The 7,710-nt window shown below is 37.0% G+C and overlaps 1 long non-coding RNA gene across 1 annotated transcript; it reads right to left on the bottom strand.

The window, feature by feature from the left end:
• Positions 1–2,545: 2,545 nt before the first annotated feature.
• Positions 2,546–5,849, bottom strand: LOC131243046 (uncharacterized). Its single transcript, XR_009169826.1, has 3 exons — positions 5,785–5,849; positions 3,733–3,803; positions 2,546–2,637 (listed from the first exon to the last, which is right to left on the bottom strand). It is a non-coding gene; the product is annotated as an uncharacterized LOC131243046 (long non-coding RNA).
• Between the last annotated feature and the right edge of the window lie 1,861 nt (positions 5,850–7,710).

Here is a 7,710-nt window from a genome sequence, read left to right as displayed (position 1 = left end):
TCTTTAAATCTAGAAAGTAAACATCATGATGGGGTCCATGAAGATTGGCCCCATTATGGAATGATCATGAGAATCATAGTGGGCTATCGGCCACATCTAGGGTCCAAAGTGAGATCCATAGCATCAATCGGTAGGCCCCACTTGACCCATCATAAAAACATGAAATCTATGCCTATGAAACATCCACTGTTCAATCTTCTTGGTCCGATGGAATGTCGAGGTCCTTATGTCTCACTTTGATGGAAGGTGATAAGAGATGAAGGGCTAAGATGATAGATCTTGGAAGAGGAAGTGGGCCACACACAACATCTCACTTTTCTCTTATGGAATAGCTTGGACGTCCATTTTTTTCTTTGCTAGGTTGCTTGGAAAATGTGAAGAGAAAGAGAGAGAGAGAGAGAGAGAGAGAGAGAGAGAGAGAGAGAGAGAGAGAGAGAGGGAGAGAGGGTGGTTGTAAGAGAGGTGATGGGTGTGAGTGATGGATGTGAGGTGATAGTTATACTTAACATGTATGGGTGTGTAAGAGCACTACAAGAAAATTGGGTAAAGGCTACGAACAAAAACCGTAGCTAAAGGCACGTCCGTAGCTATTGGTGGTGTAGCTAAAGGTCCAAAAACCGATGGCTACGGATTCAATCCGTAGCAATAGAGATCAATCGCTACGGACAAAAGCCGTAGCTATAATTTCTGTAGTGAAATGTAATTATGCCTATAGATTGAATTTGTAGCAATAGATATTAATAGCTATAGATAAAGGCCATATCGATAATATCTGTAGCAAAACATACCTACGGCTACAGATCACATCCGTAGCAATAGATATCACTAGCTACGGAAAAAAGCTATAGCTATAATTTCTTTAGTGAAATGTACCTACGGCTACAGATAATATCAGTAGCTAAAAGTGGAATGAAATCCGTAGCAATATGCTGTAATTATCAATAGTTATGGTTTTCAGAACAATAGCTATAGCTAAAATCCGTAGCTATTTTTAAAAAAAATTTAAAATAAAATTATAATAATGGTGCTTGTTTCCATTGCAAGAACCTACTATGATTGATAACTCATCTAAGCTTAATGCTGATAGGAATAGTACATAAAATGCAATTAGAAAAAAAATGATGCATTTATTACAAATAGCAATCAAATCATACAATGCATCTCACATTCACATTTCTAAATAAACAATACTTCACTTTGCTCAACATATCATAAGAAGATAGAGCTTCTTTCCCTGAAATTACAGATGTAACTTCTGTAGACTTTAACACAAGATCACTTTCAAGTTCTGAAACCTTCCTTTGAGAAAGTGAATTTCATCCTCCAGTGACTTCTTTAGCTTGTCAGCCTGTATAAAAAAGCATTTGTAGATACAATCAAACAAGCATGCCTTTGTACACATCTCAAAAGAAAGAAAGACAAAAAAAAAACACTAAAAACAAGGATTGCAACTTTCAAACAAATGAGGTTCAGGATACAGGGATGTACCTCAACCTTGAATTTTTCATAAGCAGATTCAATTTTCTTCGATGCAACTTCATTCACTTGTGCTATTTCTTTATACTGTAAAAACAAATATCAAAAAATATTTAAATCCTTAAGAGTATCAGATAATAAATCCAAGTAAAAAATCTAAACCACCTGTAGCATGTGATCGTTGTTGGCTTGTGCCTCCCCTTTCAGTTTTTCCATCTCCTCCTTTGCTTTCTGCATGTCCTCAATAAGTTTTACATATATAACTAACAAAATTGGAACATACTTGTAGAACATTACATAGTAAGAGAGAAAGACATGAGTAAGATAGGTTTAGGTTTAGGTTATAGGTTATAGATTTAGGTTATAGGTTTAGGTTTAGGTTATAGGTTATAGATTTAGGTTATAGGTTTAGGTTTAGGTTATAGGTTATAGATTTAGGTTATAGGTTTAGGTTTAGGTTATAGGTTTAGGGCCCATTTGGCCGGGTGGAATGGAAGGGATTGAATGGTATTAGGGTGGATGGCATGGATTTCAAGGTAATGATGGTGTTGTCAGTGGATTGTCTTAAGATCCACGGGATTGCTATATCCCAATATTGTTATATCGAGTATGTTTGGCATGCTTGGCCAATCCTGGGATTAAACCTTCCCATCCCTTCCAATCCCTCAAACCAAACACGTCCCAAGCAAATTTGAAAGGATTAGGGTGGATTGGATGGGATTTAAAGGTAATGATGGTGTTATCAGTGGATTGTCATCTAGTAGTAGAAATCATGGTGTTGGGTGGATTCAACCACATGATTACCTGTGCACCACATAGATCTAAGAATTTCAGACGTGGTAGAAATGACATCTTCCTATAAGCCTGATCTATTAAGTTGTAAGAAAAGATTGAATATTACGGCCAGTATGTTCATTTGAAGTCGGGCATGCATGCATGTCAAAATAAGTGGAGCATAACTCAAAAGCATGGCATGCATGCTTATCAGTACAACTGCAACATTTTTTTTGAAGGTCAGTACAACTGCAGTCTAACTTAAAAAAATAAAAATAAAAATCCTTTTTTGTACCTTGAAAGGGCATAAATTAAAGGTTCAAGCTTCAGAGGGAAGAACACTTGAGAAGTATCTGTTGCAATCCGCCATCTGTTAGCTTGATGCACCTAATAATGATTGAAGGGTTATGTTACATCTATAAGCATGAAATGTGGCATGATTCAAGCAATGATTACCATTTGCACCAATCTAGAACTAGATCACATAACATGATAAGGGGATCAGTTTTTTGCAATATTGATATTGATGCATGTACCGTACCCTTGAGATACAGAAACATATCGGTATCGGATGGGAAATATTGCATGTATAGAAGAATGTGTTGCTGTCTAAGGGAAACATCAGGAGAATGATGGAATTTTTCAATGGAACTTTAGGAGATGTTTCACAAGAGAACAAGTTTGCATAATATGTTTCATGTTGGCTTTGTGTGTTGCAATTCCACATAATTGTCTTTCTATCATCTTTATGCTTCAAATTTTGTACATAGAATTCAGCACCTCCGATTAGTTTCAATAACTTTTATTCTATTTACATTTGCAGGCCAAGGTAAAATGCTTGGGATGAGCTGATTGAAAATTTCTGAAGGGGACTCGTCATGTGGAAATGCAAGCTCCTCTAATTAGTCTTTCGGCAATCCAATCATGTTTCTGAAAGTTGTAATCTCCAGTCTTCCAATGTACACTATCTGGATGTTCAAAGTAGCTGCTAGATTAGAATCCATCTAAAAGAAGTTTTTGTGGAGTGGCAGCGAAGAGAAACACAAATAGCACCTCTCCTCCTAGAAAGACATAAGACAAGAAAAGCTTGGAGGTTTTGATATTAGACAAACAGGGCTCATGAATACCAGAGCCACGCATTCACGGGGTGCCTCCACTTGTGATCCAAATGACACCATGCCAGAGACATGCATGCAACTTTGGAGCAAATTTACGGGATGGCTCCACTCATGATCCAGATGAAATGAGAAAGATCATGAGAGAATTTCAGGGCAAGAATGGAAGAATAATATCGCTGCAATTGATATACATGATAATCAAGATGCATTGAATGAAAGTAGTCCGCACTGGTTTACAATAAGAAATTCAGAATTCTTAACATCACCATCACGGCCTATCCCGGCTATTTGGAGTAGGCCGAAATTTGAAAAATTAGAATTCATACATGAGATCAAATTAGAACATTTTGATAAGTATGCATACCTTGTCAAATTCAACACTTCCAACTCTTGATAATCATCAGCAATTAGATGCAAACTCTAGTCCGTTATATTCTGCAACTCACCACATAAAAAAAGAAAGTTAAAAACATGCTTCAATATAAACAAATTTTAGAAAATTTGTATAGAAACAATAACAAGGAAACATCTTCATGCATTATATATGGGCCTATTTGCTGCATTATATATGGGCCTATTTGCTAGACACATAAAAATGAGTTCATCTCAATTTAGTTGCTTATAATATGTGTTAGAGATCATGATTGTTGGTTATCAAGATTATTTTTAATCCTGAAATGTGATCTCTAATGCATGATAAAGATTGATGAATGTGAGATGAACTCAATTTAGGTGGCTACCAAACAGTCCCTGAGTGTGGACAAGAACTTCTACATAGATTATGCAGTTAAGATACTATTCCATAGAATCTCATGGATACTTATTATGCAGCACATGCTTCAAATGGGAATCTTTATGCACCTAAAGCTATTTTTTCAACATTATTTCAATAATTTAAAAGATGTTTACTCAAATAGTTTTTTCATAGGTTCCCCATAGAAAATGGAACTATACTTGAAGAAGCTCTAGCTAACCCTCTTTTGTAAGAGTATCATGTTAGCCTTGTAAAATAGAAGACCAAAGCTGGGTTACTTTTTTTAGCCTACCACAATGAGAATGTCCCGATAAGAACAACTTGAAAACATTCAATCTTTTTATGTTCCCCTCTCATCTCTTAAAAACCATCTATAAGAACTAGAACCAGTTCTCAATTGAGCTCCCATCTAAGCTGAGGTTGATGGAACTGAATGGTGATTATTTCCATCTCATCACCAATCTCTTTTCCAACACTGCTTTTATGCTACAAGCTTCCGATGTCTGTATCTTCTATCATTCCTTTCCATATCCACAAGGATAGGGAGGGAGAACTTTCCAAAGAAAGTAGAAAATGCCATTTTATCCCCAAGTGGAAATTTCTGCTTCCATTGAATGTCTTCTACCATCATTGGAAATGCCCAAGAAATCCCACGAATATTGAGAAAGTAGTTCCAAAGTCCAAAATCATCCCCGTGTCAAACAGAGTGAAACAAGATGAATTTTTCTTTTGCTTTCATTCTGCCAAGTCAACATCATTCAACCTATGGGTGAATTGCCACTCAAGTTCAAGTTTCCAGTCCATCAATCTATGCCTAATTCTTCTGTCAGAAGTTCACCTTCCACACCTGAGATTTCTTTGCACGTAACCACTAAAAATATAATAGAAAACTAATAGCACTGAATGGGCTCTGTTTCTTTTTTATTAGCGAGAGTAACCTTATCAATGAAGGACGGAAAGAAATATAGAAAAGGACAGAAACTGAAAAACTATACAGGAGGGTCTACAGTTGCGAATGACACCCTCCGTAGCTTGGGAATGAGCAATAAAAAGCAAGCAAAGTACATTCAATTCCATTATCTGATGAAAAAATCCATCCCCTGTATATCTGCACTGAAGGGGAGTCTCATACACTAACAATAATAGAAGAACAAGGGAAGATGGCAAAAACCGTAATGTTATCCAAACATCACCCTTTACAACTTGATAAAACTTTCCAAAAATTACCTTAATAACTTTATAAGCTCTATTTGTGCTTTTTTTTTGGGAAAGGTGAAGCTCTATTTGTGCTTGACTTTATTCAACCTCAAACATCTAATACACAATTCCAATTTGCAATTTGAATACTAGTGAGTGAATGAGAAGACTCAACATCCAGGCATCTTCAGAATGCCAATAAAATGTGCATGGGCATGATAATCTCAATAGAAACCACCAATTCCAATTATCTCATGAAATTCTTAATGGACTAAAAGAACTCAGGTGCCAAAACAATCATATTCAGTGACACAATAAAAAATCCCAAAATAAAAATTCAAATAGAAGTTGGATAAAGATTCCCAAAAGAAAAATAAAAATAGAAGATGGATTGAATTGTGGAAAGGGGCAAGGCTCCCAAACAAACAATTATAAGGCAGATGCATCTTCTTTGACAATAGATACTTTACAGCCACTCAAGTTCAGATCTATTATCTCTTTGCAGTTCTTAACCAAATGCTTCATACTTACTCTGATCTCAATCGTCATTCCAGTCCTAACATATTAGTATGAACAAGGATGATATTAGGGAATCACTATTCACACCCAACTTGATTGATTTGCTTACACCTATTTTCCATCTTGGGAACTGAGATGTTAGAAAATGTACTATCTTAATTCTCAAAATGGAAATTGGTGCTAGCAAATTAATCAGGCTAGTTGTAGATATCAATTCCCTAATGTTATCGTTGGGTATGTTGAAAATATCATGAGGCAGCCATACAAAACAGGTGAAATACCTCACGTTCCAATAAATGGAGAAGTTCTTGAGTTTTGGGGAGGCACTAGTTATACCTTCAATTCCATTATCAGAGATCTTCTGGTAGCAATTCAGATTTAGAGACAACAAGTCTTGAAGTGTCTCCATACACTGTCAATTCACAGCAGTAGAGGGAGAGGGAGATCGATCGTAGAGGGAGAGGGAGAGGCACAGAGAGAGAGAGAGAGAAAAGAAGAGGAGGGAGAGGAGAGATGGAGGGAGAAGGAGTGGTAGACGGAGAGAGAGAGTGAAATACCCTCTTTGGGCGCGGCTCTATTTTGAGCGCGCGCCCAAATTTGGGTGAGACGGACGCAGACGGTCCGGACAGGTGCTCCGTGGGGCCCACCATGATGTATTTGGTTAATCCATTCTGATAAATAATTTTAATAAATAATTTTAGTTTATGACACCAAATTTCAAGTATATTGAAGGCCCAAGTGGACCACACCATAAGCAGCAACTATAAATTAATATTCATGTTTCCTATCATGTGGTCCACTTGAGCGTTAGATCTAGCTAATTTTTTTTTTATCCTCTAACGTAATATTTACAAATATATAGATGGCTTAGATATAACATATAGTTTTTTTCAGGCATCATAAAGCCCCTTATAATACCATTAATTATTAATGGTGTATTAACTTTTCAGCTACGGATTAAAACCGTAGTAACTATAGTTAAGGCTTATATCCTTAGCAGAAAACTAACGTGGTCTGTATCCTTTGCCCCTTTTTTTGGTAGTGGAGAGAAAGAGGGAGAGAGTTGACTTTGGGATTTCTCTTGTACTTGACATGAGCTCATTGATTGATTGATTGATTAATTGATGGGACATGATGTAGAGATTCTCTTGGAATTGTAAATGCATAGTGTTTTCTTTGAGATAAACGTCAGTCCATATCTCTTGGCCAGGGTATCGAATCAGTGCGCAAGACGTGGCGTTGAAACCGCGGCAACGGTGCGGTCGCAATGGTACAAGTCTCGGATTAAGCTGACTTAAATCTATGGGATACAACTTAGAGTCATGCGCAAATGTCGATTATAGGTCGCAGGTTGCCGAAATTTATCGGAAAGGATCATGGGAGTCGACGGAACAGTACGGACTAGGATACGGGCTTTACATGTATGGCCTAAAACCCAAGTTCCTTGTGTGGATCCTTAGCCTGTGTAGCCTAAAACTTCGGTGCTTTGTGTAGGACCTTTACTCTTATGTAGGGCATAAACTATAATATCCTTGTGTAGGACCGTTTACCTTGTGTAGGCATGTTTAGGTACCTTGTGTAGGTCCTAGAGTCAACCTTGTGTAGGTTGTAAAGGTTAGAGGTGAACCTGATTTGAAACCTCCGTTAGTGAAATTCGGTACACTCAAGGGTTGAGTGTGTCTGCCGGGAGTGGAGTAGGTACATAGCCGAACCACTATAAACGACTGTGTTTGGGATTTCTATTTGCATAATCTTTTATTGTGTTTACTTTGAATGTTCACATGAAGCATGATAACATGATTATCTAGAACTGATAAGAATCACATCCCACACACTTTCACATAGTTCGTCCATCATAGACTAATTATTATA

This window comes from Magnolia sinica, chromosome 4, assembly GCF_029962835.1.
Source record: "Magnolia sinica isolate HGM2019 chromosome 4, MsV1, whole genome shotgun sequence".
In the NCBI taxonomy this organism is placed as follows: Eukaryota; Viridiplantae; Streptophyta; class Magnoliopsida; order Magnoliales; family Magnoliaceae; genus Magnolia; species Magnolia sinica.
This window is presented reverse-complemented; position numbering and strand designations above follow the sequence as displayed.